General features: G+C 34.0%; 1 protein-coding gene and 1 long non-coding RNA gene across 2 annotated transcripts in view; one reads left to right on the forward strand and one right to left on the reverse strand.

The window, feature by feature from the left end:
* Positions 1-17,256, reverse strand: part of LOC144342350 (uncharacterized) — a 117,886-nt gene that overhangs the window by 86,991 nt on the left and 13,639 nt on the right. The gene's annotated exons all lie outside the window — the stretch shown is intronic.
* On the forward strand, positions 3,853-4,363 carry LOC146733919 (uncharacterized). Its single transcript, XR_014931653.1, has 2 exons — positions 3,853-3,996; positions 4,220-4,363. It is a non-coding gene; the product is annotated as an uncharacterized LOC146733919 (long non-coding RNA).

Genomic DNA, 17,256 nt, shown 5'->3' on the forward strand with positions numbered 1-17,256 from the left:
TAATTACAAACTGCGAATAGCGAAACTGAACTAATTAACAACATCAAACAAAAGGCGTTTTCACAAAAATGTTGTCCTATCCAGATAAAACCCTAATGATTTACAAGCAACTAAAACTGAAACGCATAACTATACTACAGTGATCTTAAAGCGCGGTGGTCGTCGCGCTGCGCATGTGTCACGTTTGTGTTGATAAACATTGATTTTCCCACAATCCAATGCGCTCTTCAAATGAAAATCACAAGTATGAGGTTTGACCTGAGCGCGACTTGCACTGATTACCGCCGGTGACTCCTTCAATGCCTTTCAATAACATGAACATTACTTAATTAAAGCTTGGAAACGTCCCAGTTCGTACTCGTTGATCTGCGCAACAGTCAAAGTCGCCATCTTTGTTATATGAGACCCATATATCTCGCACATGCGCAGCGCGACAACTACCGAGCTTTAATTTACATGCACACAGTCCGAAACAAAATTAAGCTCAAGGTAAATTAACCTATAGTGACAGTATCGCAGGGTTACTTTACTGTATAGATATTAAATCCTAGAATAATTTGTACGCAATCTTTCCGTTATAAGCATATAAGAAGTGCGTTTAATATACATGGTCAAAGTACTAAAAAAGATTTCGATATCGAGAGATAAGTTTTATAGATTATACAAGTCGTATAAAGGCAACTTACTGCATATCAGTAATCCTTACCATCTGTGGGCAGCTTGTACAATTACACGTACCGATGCACCAATATTAGCAATGTGTACGAACTAGTTTGCAGACAGGGGGAAACAGAATACAACTAAACAACACTCACATCTTGCTTGATTTTTCAGTGACGTGCGTTCTCACTCGCCGTGAGTTCAAATTAAGGTAAATAGCGTGACTCGTTAAGCGTGTAATTTTCCCCTTCAGTCGTTTATTTGTTTGTAGCTGCGTACGTGGCACGATATACCAACGGCTGTAAAGTCAACTGGAGTTCACAGAGTGTGTAAAAATAATTACAAACTGCGAATGGTAAAACAATATCAAACAAAAGATGAAGCCCTAGTGATTTACACGCAACTAAAACTGAAACGCAAAACTATATTACAGTAATCTGCATTTATATGCACACATAGAAAGAATTAAAGGCGGCAGTTGTCGTGCCGCGTCCTGTTCGATATGGGACTCATAGCGACGTATACAACGCGTGTAAAATACATTATTTACATGAAATGAGAACACGCGCTGCGCGACGACCACCGCGCTTTAAGGTTTAGGTAAATTATTAAATTAATGTCAGTGTTGCAGGGTTACTTTACTGTATTTGTTTTCCATTGATGTTCATTTCCACTCGCCGTGAGTTCAAATTAAGGTAAATTGCGCGACTCGTTAAGCGTGTAATTTTCTCCTTCATTTGTTTGTTTTTTGATTGTGAATTTTGAATCAAACTTAATGACCATCGAATTAAGTTCATTTTCTAATTTATCACGCACTTGTAGTGTATAAATACATTCCTACACTTCTATCACTCATCATCGAAACTGGTCGTTTGAAGTTATTAGCGATATACTGAACAGGTAAGTATATTTTAAATTTGCAATTACAGTGAATTTTGAAACAATCTTATTATGTATTACGAAGTATTTACCACATTCACAATAAGTGTTTTGACATTTCTTTGTTATTTTGTGAATAGAGGATATATTGTTTGCTATATATAGATTTTTTACTTTTGGTGCGATTATAATCGATGGGATATGAATGACATAAAATGTAATCCGACTAACTAAGTTTACGATAATAATATGTAAACCTGATTCTATGTAGACCTGACTAAGATAGGATAACGACGTATGTTCACAAAACATGCTCGTTACAGTGCAGATTTCTATTTTCGCCAGTTTTTGTTGCGAAGTTTTTGGAATCTATATGATGTTCATTTAAAATATTTGTGGAGCCACGGAGCTAAGACATTACCAAAATAAAGAACATCCGCCGTCATTGCTTTGTGCTGCAACCCCCACGCTAGATTTACACTTTCCACCTCTCTTATTCAAATTGTCACGTTTCAGTTTTGTAACTATTCACGCTTGTTTTACATTGTGTACTTCTGTTTTACACTTTCCATCTTAACCTTGCAATTTTCCACGCTAGTTTCAAACTTTGCACAACATCACCATAATAATAAAAGACGAAAATTGTATCCGAATCTTATACTCGTTTTCAAGGAGTATCTTTTTTGCGGCTGATAAAGGGGCTGACTTGGGTTCGAAACAACGGAAATCAGTGAAATGAGCTCCGACAGGAAGACTCAACCCAGTATTACATTGGCAGCAACTGGTCTTGAACACACATATTCATTAAACTTGATATAAACTAGGTGTATATAAACACGTTCTATCACTATTCGGAAGTACGTATATAGGTTGGCACATATTACTTATGCAGTATAGATCGAACGTGTATCCTGACTATCCCTGTTAGATACTGCATATGGTTAAATACATTGGACTATGATTTGCGATTTGTCATGAACTGAAAACACTCTTCTTGTAGCACACATATGAGTATTAATTTGATGAAACAATGATAAATAAATGATAAATCATAATCTGATTTGTTCTACAGTATCAAACAATATTAAAAAAATGTTCGTCTATATTGCAGCTTTTTGCACCTGTTCATTTGAAAACTTGATAGAAACTAGGAAATCAGCTTGGTACGTGTCAGGCATGTTCTGTGTATACATCAGAGCATGAAAACATTGTTTTAACGCAAGACAACCTTCAATGTATCGTCCATTTATTAAATCGCCGTTTTTCAAAGCGACCTGTTTCTAGTTTCATGAGATTTTGTTGTCACATACATTAGTACTATTGATAAATATAGTAACTCGGTTATATATATATGACAAATCATTGCGGCAGATACACGTGTTCTTGTTAAGAGCAAACCTTAACAATGACGTTAACATGGCATTGTATGGACAGCAACGTGTGAAAGACCTAGAGGAATGGTGGACGTACTCCGACCTCCTCATAACTTCATAGTATTTTATTATAATATTATTAATTTTCAGATATATCGGATATATTCCTAGAGGTATTGAAATATATATCGGTAGCATGCATTGTCTTGCGTATGTATATTATCTATTCCGGGACGTGTGTTCTGCGTTCTCCATCATCGTTATTGTTAAAGCGTGTTATTGTTGTACGAACACTTCATGGATAACGACCAGAGCATTATGTTTATAATTAACTAAAGTAATGTTTATTTTTATCCTTATTTAGCGTTATGAAGTTCCTGTATTTATTGGCGTTGTTCTGTATTCTCGGAGAAGGTGTTAACGGTGGGTATATGCATATGTAAATTGGACATGTTATGAATGATAGCAAACATGTGTTTATGTAATGGAGTGACGGAGGGAATTATAATATACACCAGTCGTGCTTGGTGGGTGTGTGTGCGATTTTATTATCCCTTTGGTTTTAACAAAATAGATTAAAAATACAACAAAATACGTGTGACATGCAAGCGTCTGAATACGTGTTAAATTAGACAAGCACATAACCTCCCGCATTTGTTCGTATCAGGGGATTTCGTGTAGACTAGGTTCGTGTACATTTTCATATATGACCCATGTATCAATCTCGCGGTGTGTAAAAGATTCAACTTAACTTATAAATCACTTTATGTCACACTAAAATGAAAATAAATAAATAATTGAACATCAAATATCTAATGACTCTTATATTAAATCATGGGATAGGAGGCGTAATTCTCACTGATTTGGAATCGCATTTAGTCCCAGTAAGAGATATATTTTGTTTCAGGGACAGTACAATTAATTATCGCTTTATTTATAGGGGTGCTTGAATATCGATTGAACGTGAACCTTGATTTAGACCAAAATGATGCTGATTTAGCCTTGACAACTATCAGTTATCACAATCCTGACCCAAGTGAATGTTCTTGCGGGAATTGCTTTTACAACTCGTGGTGTCTACCTTGTACGTATTGTGCCAGAATGGTAGTTCGTATTATAGAAGTTGTTGGTTAAACAGTGTCAACTTCACGTAATTTATTTGTTGTGATAATCATTTATAGTCAATCGCACTGAATTGATATACCAGATATAAAAACATCTGATTGTTTTTTAAACAAATAATTATTTTAGTTGTATTGTGTTGTGAATATTGGTATTAAGATCTGTTCATATGTGATTTGTTTCAGGTTCAGAGCTTGGTTGTTAGGAATGAGATTAAAGTGATTATACTAAAGGGTAATTGGTGTCGCAAAGTGCATAATCCATCACGAATAATCAGTGTTATCTATCATAGTAGTGCAATATAATGAATAAATCTACATATATTTCAATTCTCTGATTTGACTGATTGTCCAAGATTCTAGTATGTTACGGAGCAGCTCACAATTGGCGTCGTCCAATGCATTTGTCGAAAAATCATACAATTTGATTATAAACATACTCCTAGAGTACAACGAAATGTTGCAAGGTAGTTGTTCATGAGTCATAGTAGTAGCCCATTTAACACCATACCACATTCAATGGTCATGGCCAAATGGCAATTGGAATGTTAAATTAAACCGTAATTCTTCCTTTGAAACTGAATATTCGTCAAGTTGACAATATTCTATTTATACACCGACCGAGTGATTAACAGCTCAAATAGCCAATCCCAGGCCGTGTTGCGGCAGGTTTTTTCTGCAGATAATATGATTGTGTTACTGACCATAAATCCAGCAGCTGGGATGAAATTTGTTGAGAGAAGTAGTAAATAAGCTGATGTGTCCAGGCATCTGAGATGAAATTATTTATTGATGGGGGGGGGGTAGTTGACCTTGCCCATTGCTTACTTTGAAGCAGTCAGTGAATAGGTGAATAGCACCATGGATCAACCGGGAGTTGTTTTAGCATACGCCCCCACAACAAACCGCCACCCCATGGAGTTACCAAGTATGTGGGCGATATTGTTTACATGCCTTACTCTCTCTCGTCTCGTGTAATTTTCGATACCATGCCTCAGTGTTGACACATTATTAATACGGCCAGCCGCAGGAAGATATCATGACCGACCGCACTTTTATGCACTTTTATGACTCAATCAGATAAGCAGTTGTTGCGAGTATTCACAAAATAGATACCTTTGTCGTACTCTGACGTTTTTACCATCGTGGTTTCTTTCAACATATCGCCCATGTATTTTAAATGAGAAGTTTCACTTGTGACTAGTTATTTGAGATCAATAATAACAAAATAGCTCGATGTTCCATACCCTTTTGAGGGCAACATTTGTTTCCATTTAGAAACATCATAGTCCGAAAACGTAGCTGCGGACAATGTGATCACAACAGCTACTTTTTCCACATTAAACTACCTGTTGGAAATTACTTGATGGAAATTGATTGATTTTTAATTGATTTTTATCCACACCCCGCAGGGGTCAATTCTTTCAAATCTGAAGCAGGCACTTGACAACAACTTGATACGCAAATGTAGCCAAGAACATCGGTGATTCGGCTGTAAACCCATGAACACCGTTTTTGGAGGATAACTGTTTATATACCTATATATTATTGTATGCTAATGCTAATATATGTTAAAACACAATAAAAAAACATAAATTGAAAATTAATTGTTATTTTAACTAAATGTTTAATTAAAACTAAATAAATTATATACGGTGCGGTATTATGGTGTGGTAGAATCGCCAAACGTAATACAAAATTACAACGGTCAAAATAAAGTACCGTCACCGACCTTGTGGCTGGGTTCTTTACCACAAAATACACACTATAAATAATGTATAGATATATTGGTATTGATATATGATCATACACAGTGTAGAACTTTGGATATAACACGCGAACCCGTTACAAACTTGCACGCACTTCAAGAAACACAAGTATATGTGGTCAATAACATATTTAATGTAGAATAATCACAAACAATATTTGTAATGCAAATATAGCACGGCTATGGAGACTCGGCGACTTCACCATGTAAGATACTATAGTTGGCAGAAGCATATTTAGTTGGTCATGGGGTTTCCAACCCAAAGTATCAGGAACTGGAAACAAACTTCTCAAGATGTTAATTGTGACAGGCAGCAGGAAGAAGTGATCTCTTTGTTTCACGCCATGTGACAAGTTAATTTATTCGGGACGGTTTCACTTTCGAATGGGTTAGTCACACCCATGAAAGTGTCAAATACAGCGCCATCTCTGGCCAAAACAATTAAACTTAATTAAACTGCAAAAATATACACTCCAACAATTAAAGTTAAGTTACTGAGAAATGACCCTGTGACATCGTGTTGTACATAGGGTGATGGGATACCTTGAGACATGCACGTACATAACATTACTTTAAACAAACAAACTAATAAATGAATAAATAAATTATTTTGTCGCCTGCATTTTTATGTTAATTCATTAATTGGAGCGCCATCAATCGCGCAATGATGTACACCAATGCGAACTGGTGAAATTTAGTCGTGTGTGGCACTGCCTTTGAATGTTCATTCAGCTGACAGCGCCACAGTACGAAGAACTTCGTACCGACCTTTCAAAAAGAACGGTTGACTTTATGATTAAATAAAACAGAATAACCGCAGTTGATCACGTGCTCATATTGACCAGTTGCACACTATCATCGCAGTGTTCAAGCGAACATTATCAATGAATTTATGGCCAACAAAATCTCTATTGATGAGGATATCCGCCATTTGTAAAAACAAAATAGTTACAATACAGTTTCCACAGCTCCATAAATCTACACACGAAATCACAAAGTACATGACATTCAAACGGAGTTGTTTGTTTGGAATATACAAATTGATATATATAAATTACAAAACCAAACATAGGCACGGCATAAGAACTACCTATTCGCCTAAACCTATGCTTTCAGGTGATGTATAAGTGGTTATAGTTTTATTCTTAGTAAAGTTTAGAGGATCTCTGAATCATTTTCCCCTCGTTTTCTCCCAGTTGCCACATTACTAATAAGGTGGGAAAAGGTCACGTGATAATCCGATGATAATAACGGTAACTCAATTTAGCATATTAAACTGAACGATGGGTCACAGAAACATGGACGTTGAAAGGGGTAACAATCGTGCGACGCCAAATGGTATCGCAAATAAAATTCGATAAAAGAAGAATATTTTCTCATGTCACACCATATAAACTATGAATGTTTATTAAACACTCAACTGAGCATAGACGGTAACAAAAACGGTTGATTTGATGTTGTTTTTCAATTTCCGGAATTTGGTTCGGTGGACCGCGGTAGCCATTTATTCAGGTCGAGCGTGAACATTATGACGTCACTGGAATATGTATTTTGTACGATTGTTTACAGACTTGTCGAATACTCCCGTTAGACGAACATGTCGTCTGTTATATCTACAAACTACATTTTGTTCCTTCAAATTACATAAATTAGACATACAGAAAGAACAAATAGACCACCGTTATGATAAAAAAAAACTTAGGCGTTATATTGTTTTGAAAATTGTAAATATTTGAATGTTAACACATGCAAATGCGGAAATACACAGTAATACAGTTTATTGAATATATTATTTTTTGAAAAAATAGCTCCTAAATGTTAAAACATAAACACGGTCGACATGTCGAGTGGAAATATTTGCATATATAATTTTGAAATGTAGAGCAAAGCTTTTCACGGATTATCAGATTCTTTGTTTGTATGAGGGATCACTGTTACGTACGTCATGGTCTTTACAAATTCAGGGTCATCGGCCCATTAAAGAATTTACACGTACAAGAATAATATTCGAAAAATAAAAATACTTTACAGAATATTTAAATAAAATCACATATCTCGTTCCTAAGTTTCAATGCATGAAAGATGTATGTAGCCAGTGGTTGTAAAATGTCAGAATTTTGTGAAGTAACAAGAACTATAAATTTATCAAAAGATGGGGTATTATAAAATGTATTGGGTAAGTAAGAGGTTCGCAATTCATGGTAATATGCGCAAACAAGGAGAACGTGAAACTCATTTTCAATGCGAAGGCAGTGAAAAGAGCATCAAAACCGTGCAAGAGCTACTCTATGGGGATACATTCCAACAGATTTTAAGTATTTTTCCGGCTGCAATGTAACCTTAAATTCCCGATATGTAACCAGTTTGTCTAAGGAACAAATATCAGTAAGCCATCCAAAATGTAGGCATTTCTTAAAACGACATGAAAATACGCTTACAAATTCCTGAATATTGCCAACTTTCTGCGAATACCAAACATGCATGGTAAACATGTACCAAACTAAACCTACCAGGTAGGTTTCGCCTTCACCCCCAATTTGTTCATGTTATATAACATGTTATAGCATTTACGTGGGTATCTGTTACTTGGCATATTGATAATTTTAGCCAAATATTTGATGCATTGTTTTGCGGTGTAAAAGAAAATAGGGTAATTTCCACACTCGCCCAGTACACAATTGTTAGGTGAGGTAGGTGGAAACACCAAGGAAATATATGCAAGCAAGGTATTGAATACGTACCAGACACCAGACCTCCAAACCATAGGTTAAAATAGTAAAATCATGGAATCGAAAAATTTAAAGAATGAATCATAATTTAAAGGGCTAATTTTTCTAGTATTTTTCATAATAGCTATAATTTTTTTTAGCTTGTTGTTCTAAAGACTTCGTTGCAGATGTCCACTGTAACCGACATGATAACAAAATTCCCAAATATTTGTAATGTGAGACTACCCCAGCTGTGTGATTTTTAAATACCACTTTTCAGATTTAGCTAGCGACCCACGCTTTGAAAACGATTACTTTTGTTTTTTCCACGTTCACTGTAATTTTCTATTTATCATAATACCCCTCAAGCTTACGAATTGATCTTTGTAGGCCAATGACAGTGTCCGAAAACACCGCAACGTCGTTAGCAAATAATAAACAAAAGAGTTCAGGGAAAAGGTGAATACCATGGTGAGGGGACTGTTGTAGTTCAATAGCTAGTTCATTAATGAAGAAGGAAAATAAGAAGGGACTTAACATACAACCTTGGCGGACACCAAATGGACAGTCAAAATATTCCGTATATTGATTTGATGTTCTAATACACGATCTAACATTGGAGTAAATACTAGCAAGTTTACGGAACATTTTTCCTGTCACTCCATCCTTTATCAAAATATACCATAGTCGCTGTCTCTCTACCATGTCAAAGGCCTTGGAAAAATCTACAAAAACACAATATAATTTCCCTCTTTTACGTGTGATATATTTTTGTACCAAAGATTGTTAAATAAAGATATTATCAAAAGTTGAGTACACGTGCCTAAAACCTGCCTGTGCTTCATTTAGTTTGCCCAGAGACGCCGACCAATAGCAGGTGAAAATTTTACCAAAATACTTAGTAAAGAAATTGCCCTGTAATTCCCGGGCCTTTTTTGCAAACTTTGACAATAGTCGCTTTTGACCGGATACTTAGGAAAGTCCCGGTATCAAAAATTGAATTAAAAAGAATATTTAGATAGGGGATCACAGATGGTTCTGCATTTATGATAAATTCGCCAATCAAACCGTCTGGACCTGCCGATTTACCGTTTTTGATATGTTTCAGACTTTCATGTATCTCGTCATCTGAGATAGAACCATTCAAAATGTCCCAATCGATTTCCATATCACCTTCGAGAAAATAGTCAACTTTACTGATTAAATTTTCCAGGTCGTTTGCCAAAGCAAAGTCATTATTGGATTCATTTTGTCAAAAAAGGGTGTATTTTATTCTGTTTCAAGGCAGGTGTATATCTGATAAGAATTTTCTAAAATATATATAGTATTTATTTGAACCGGTTGGTTGGATTACAGGTGCCCCACACCCACCCATGTCTATAAGTTGAAGTTTGAAAGAAAAAAGTAAATAAACACGCAAGAAAGAAAGGTTAGAACGCGACAAGAGAATGCAAAATGATCATATGACAATATCTGCTTACAACTCTTTTTACATCCGTATGAAGTGTACGCGTTTTGGCCATTCCAGGCAATGTCAATAGTAGCCAAGATGTTAAAATGCATTAATTAAATCAAATTATGCATAGGTATGTCTCTGTATTCTTGTCAGCCCTCAAAATTTAATATTGCATGCAATAACTTAAATAATACTTAAATAAAAGCGTATTGGATGTTCCCTCGCTGGACTCCGCTCATAAAACACCAACACAATATTTGCCGTTAACAAACGAACTCAATTCTGGACACAAAGGAAAATTTATTGGAATGAGGTAGTATTTAGATCGTCTTATAATCCAATCACCCATTGGAAGAGTGTAAGTAGAAAGTGTCATATCATTTATATATATTATATATCACGTCATGTTATTATACTAATACTGATGAAAGTTATTATTTATTACGGGAATAAAAGGTAAAGATTACAATAATTCTGAAAAAATTGCTATGGTAATGTATTTATGTATCAAATAAACTGGTGAAATGTCTACCAAGTGATTGGACAGATATTACAAGCACAAACTGGCAGCTATACATTCATTCATTAGATTAGGGAGGGCAAAACATGGCAAATACATAACTAAAGATATTACTAGCACAAACTGGCAGCTGTACATTCATTCATTAGATCGGTGAAGGTAATAAATGGCAATTACATAACTACACATATTACTAACACAAACTGGCAGGTGTACATTCATTTATTAGATTAGTGAAAGTAATAAATGGCAATTACATAACTACACATATTACTAACACAAACTGGCAGGTGTACATTCATTCATTAGACTGGTGAAGATAATAAATGGCAATTACATAACTACACATATTACTCACACAAACTGGCAGGTGTTCATTCATTCATTTGATTAGTGAAGGTAATAAATGGCAATTACATAACTACACATATTACTAGCACAAACTGGCAGCTGTACATTCATTCATTAGATCAGTGAAGGTAATAAATGGCAATTACATAAATACACATATTACTAACACAAACTGGCAGGTGTACATTCATTCATTAAATCAGTGAATGTAATAAATGGCAATTACATAACTACACATATTACTAACACAAACTGGCAGGTGTACATTCATTCATTAGACTGGTGAAGATAATAAATGGCAATTACATAACTACACATATTACTCACACAAACTGGCAGGTGTTCATTCATTCATTTGATTAGTGAAGGTAATAAATGGCAATTACATAACTACACATATTACTAACACAAACTGTGAGCTGTACATTCATTCATTAGACTGGTGAAGATAATAAATGGCAATTACATAACTACACATATTAGTAGCACAGACTGGCAGCTGTACATTCATTCATTATACTGGTGAAGATAATAAATGGCAATTACATATCTACAGATATTAGTAGCAAAGACTGGCAGCTGTACATTCATTCATTAGATCAGTGAAGGTAATAAATGGCAATTACATAACTACACATATTACTAGCACAAACTGGCAGCTGTACAATCATTCATTAGATCAGTGAAGGTAATAAATGGCAATTACATAACTACACATATTACTAACACAAACTGGCAGCTGTACATTCATTCATTAGATTAGTGAAGGTAATAAATGGCAATTACATAACTACACATATTACTAGCACAAACTAGCAGCTGTACATTCATTCATTAGATCAGTGAAGGTAATAAATGGCAATTACATAACTACACATATTACTAACACAAACTGGCAGCTGTACATTCATTCATTAGATCAGTGAAGGTAATCAATGGCAATTACATAACTACACATACTACTAACACAAACTGGCAGCTGTACATTCATTCATTAGATTAGTGAAGGTAATAAATGGCAATTACATAACTACACATATTACTAACACAAACTGGCAGCTGTACATTCATTCATTAGATTAGTGAAGGTAATAAATGGCAATTACATAACTACACATATTACTAGCACAAACTGGCAGCTGTACATTCATTCATTAGATCAGTGAAGGTAATAAATGGCAATTACATAACTACACATATTACTAGCACAAACTAGCAGCTGTACATTCATTCATTAGATCAGTGAAGGTTATAAATGGCAATTACATAACTACACATATTACTAACACAAACTGGCAGCTGTACATTTATTCATTAGATTAGTGAAGGTAATAAATGGCAATAACACAACTACACATATTACTAACACAAACTCGCAGCTGTACATTCATTTATTAGATTAGTGAAAGTAATAAATGGCAATTACATCACTACAGATATTACTAGCACAAAGTGGCAGCTGTACATTCATTCATTAGATTAGTGAAGGTAATAAATGACAATTACATAACTACACATATTACTAACACAAACAGGAAGCTGTACATTCATTCATTGGATTAGTTAAGGTAATAAATGGCAATTACATAACTACAGATATTACTAGCACAAAGTGGCAGCTGTACATTCATTCATTCATTAGATCAGTGAAGGTAATAAATGGCAATTACATAACTACACATATTACTAGCACAAACTGGCAGCTGTACATTCATTTATTAGATTAGTGAAGGTAATAAATGGCAATTACATAACTACTCATATTACTAACACAAACTGGCAGCTGTACATTCATTCATTAGATCAGTGAAGATAATAAATGGCAATTACATAACTACACATATTACTAACACAAACTGGCAGCTGTACATTCATTCATTAGATCAGTGAAGGTAATAAATGGCAATTACATAACTACACATATTACTAGCACAAACTGGCAGCTGTACATTCATTCATTAGATCAGTGAAGGTAATAAATGGCAATTACATAAATACACATATTACTAACACAAACTGTGAGCTGTACATTCATTCATTAGACTGGTGAAGATAATAAATGGCAATTACATAACTACACATATTAGTAGCACAGACTGGCAGCTGTACATTCATTCATTATACTGGTGAAGATAATAAATGGCAATTACATATCTACAGATATTAGTAGCAAAGACTGGCAGCTGTACATTCATTCATTAGATCAGTGAAGGTAATAAATGGCAATTACATAACTACACATATTACTAGCACAAACTGGCAGCTGTACAATCATTCATTAGATCAGTGAAGGTAATAAATGGCAATTACATAACTACACATATTACTAACACAAACTGGCAGCTGTACATTCATTCATTAGATTAGTGAAGGTAATAAATGGCAATTACATAACTACACATATTACTAGCACAAACTAGCAGCTGTACATTCATTCATTAGATCAGTGAAGGTAATAAATGGCAATTACATAACTACACATATTACTAACACAAACTGGCAGCTGTACATTCATTCATTAGATCAGTGAAGGTAATCAATGGCAATTACATAACTACACATACTACTAACACAAACTGGCAGCTGTACATTCATTCATTAGATTAGTGAAGGTAATAAATGGCAATTACATAACTACACATATTACTAACACAAACTGGCAGCTGTACATTCATTCATTAGATTAGTGAAGGTAATAAATGGCAATTACATAACTACACATATTACTAGCACAAACTGGCAGCTGTACATTCATTCATTAGATCAGTGAAGGTAATAAATGGCAATTACATAACTACACATATTACTAGCAAAAACTAGCAGCTGTACATTTATTCATTAGATCAGTGAAGGTTATAAATGGCAATTACATAACTACACATATTACTAACACAAACTGGCAGCTGTACATTTATTCATTAGATTAGTGAAGGTAATAAATGGCAATAACACAACTACACATATTACTAACACAAACTCGCTGCTGTACATTCATTTATTAGATTAGTGAAAGTAATAAATGGCAATTACATCACTACAGATATTACTAGCACAAAGTGGCAGCTGTACATTCATTCATTAGATTAGTGAAGGTAATAAATGACAATTACATAACTACACATATTACTAACACAAACAGGAAGCTGTACATTCATTCATTGGATTAGTTAAGGTAATAAATGGCAATTACATAACTACAGATATTACTAGCACAAAGTGGCAGCTGTACATTCATTCATTAGATCAGTGAAGGTAATAAATGGCAATTACATAACTACACATATTACTAGCACAAACTGGCAGCTGTACATTCATTTATTAGATTAGTGAAGGTAATAAATGGCAATTACATAACTACTCATATTACTAACACAAACTGGCAGCTGTACATTCATTCATTAGATCAGTGAAGATAATAAATGGCAATTACATAACTACACATATTACTAACACAAACTGGCAGCTGTACATTCATTCATTAGATCAGTGAAGGTAATAAATGGCAATTACATAACTACACATATTACTAACACAAACTCGCAGCTGTACATTCATTTATTAGATTAGTGAAAGTAATAAATGGCAATTACATAACTACACATATTACTAACACAAACTGGCAGCTGTACATTCATTCATTAGATCAGTGAAGGTAATAAATGGCAATTACATAACTACACATATTACTAACACAAACTCGCAGCTGTACATTCATTTATTAGATTAGTGAAAGTAATAAATGGCAATTACATAACTACACATATTACTAACACAAATTGGCAGCTGTACATTCATTCAATATATTAGTGAAGGTAATAAATGGCAATTACATAACTACACATATTACTAACACAAACTGGCAGCTGTACATTCATTCATTAGATTAGTGAAGGTAATAAATAGCAATTACATAACTACACATATTACTAGCACAAACTGGCAGCTGTACATTCATTCATCAGATCAGTGAAGGTAATAAATGGCAATTACATAACTACACATATTACTAACACAAACTAGCAGCTGTATATTCATTTATTAGATTAGTGAAGGTAATAAATGGCAATTACATAACTACACATATTACTAACACAAACTGGCAGCTGTACATTTATTCATTAGATTAGTGAAGGTAATAAATGGCAATTACATAACTACACATATTACTAACACAAACTGGCAGCTGTACATTCATTTATTAGATTAGTGAAGGTAATAAATGGCAATTACATAACTACACATATTACTAACACAAAATGGCAGCTGTACATTCATTCATTAGATTAGTCAAGGTAATAAATGGCACTAACACAACTACACATATTACTAACACTAACTCGCAGCTGTACATTCATTTAATAGATTAGTGAAAGTAATAAATGGCAATTACATAACTACAGATATTACTAGCACAAAGTGGCAGCTGTACATTCATTCATTAGATTAGTGAAGGTAATAAATGGCAATTACATAACTACACATATTACTAACACAAACTGTGAGCTGTACATTCATTCATTAGACTGGTGAAGATAATAAATGGCAATTACATAACTACACATATTAGTAGCACAGACTGGCAGCTGTACATTCATTCATTATACTGGTGAAGATAATAAATGGCAATTACATATCTACAGATATTAGTAGCAAAGACTGGCAGCTGTACATTCATTCATTAGATCAGTGAAGGTAATAAATGGCAATTACATAACTACACATATTACTAGCACAAACTGGCAGCTGTACAATCATTCATTAGATCAGTGAAGGTAATAAATGGCAATTACATAACTACACATATTACTAGCACAAACTAGCAGCTGTACATTCATTCATTAGATCAGTGAAGGTAATAAATGGCAATTACATAACTACACATATTACTAACACAAACTGGCAGCTGTACATTCATTCATTAGATCAGTGAAGGTAATCAATGGCAATTACATAACTACACATACTACTAACACAAACTGGCAGCTGTACATTCATTCATTAGATTAGTGAAGGTAATAAATGGCAATTACATAACTACACATATTACTAACACAAACTGGCAGCTGTACATTCATTCATTAGATTAGTGAAGGTAATAAATGGCAATTACATAACTACACATATTACTAGCACAAACTGGCAGCTGTACATTCATTCATTAGATCAGTGAAGGTAATAAATGGCAATTACATAACTACACATATTACTAGCACAAACTAGCAGCTGTACATTCATTCATTAGATCAGTGAAGGTTATAAATGGCAATTACATAACTACACATATTACTAACACAAACTGGCAGCTGTACATTTATTCATTAGATTAGTGAAGGTAATAAATGGCAATAACACAACTACACATATTACTAACACAAACTCGCAGCTGTACATTCATTTATTAGATTAGTGAAAGTAATAAATGGCAATTACATCACTACAGATATTACTAGCACAAAGTGGCAGCTGTACATTCATTCATTAGATTAGTGAAGGTAATAAATGACAATTACATAACTACACATATTACTAACACAAACAGGAAGCTGTACATTCATTCATTGGATTAGTTAAGGTAATAAATGGCAATTACATAACTACAGATATTACTAGCACAAAGTGGCAGCTGTACATTCATTCATTCATTAGATCAGTGAAGGTAATAAATGGCAATTACATAACTACACATATTACTAGCACAAACTGGCAGCTGTACATTCATTTATTAGATTAGTGAAGGTAATAAATGGCAATTACATAACTACACATATTACTCACACAAACTGGCAGCTGTACATTCATTCATTAGATCAGTGAAGATAATAAATGGCAATTACATAACTACACATATTACTAACACAAACTGGCAGCTGTACATTCATTCATTAGATCAGTGAAGGTAATAAATGGCAATTACATAACTACACATATTACTAGCACAAACTGGCAGCTGTACATTCATTCATTAGATCAGTGAAGGTAATAAATGGCAATTACATAAATACACATATTACTAACACAAACTGTGAGCTGTACATTCATTCATTAGACTGGTGAAGATAATAAATGGCAATTACATAACTACACATATTAGTAGCACAGACTGGCAGCTGTACATTCATTCATTATACTGGTGAAGATAATAAATGGCAATTACATATCTACAGATATTAGTAGCAAAGACTGGCAGCTGTACATTCATTCATTAGATCAGTGAAGGTAATAAATGGCAATTACATAACTACACATATTACTAGCACAAACTGGCAGCTGTACAATCATTCATTAGATCAGTGAAGGTAATAAATGGCAATTACATAACTACACATATTACTAACACAAACTGGCAGCTGTACATTCATTCATTAGATTAGTGAAGGTAATAAATAGCAATTACATAACTACACATATTACTAGCACAAA

Source organism: Saccoglossus kowalevskii, chromosome 15, assembly GCF_978046115.1.
Source record: "Saccoglossus kowalevskii chromosome 15, keSacKowa6.1, whole genome shotgun sequence".
Lineage (NCBI taxonomy): Eukaryota > Metazoa > Hemichordata > Enteropneusta > Harrimaniidae > Saccoglossus > Saccoglossus kowalevskii.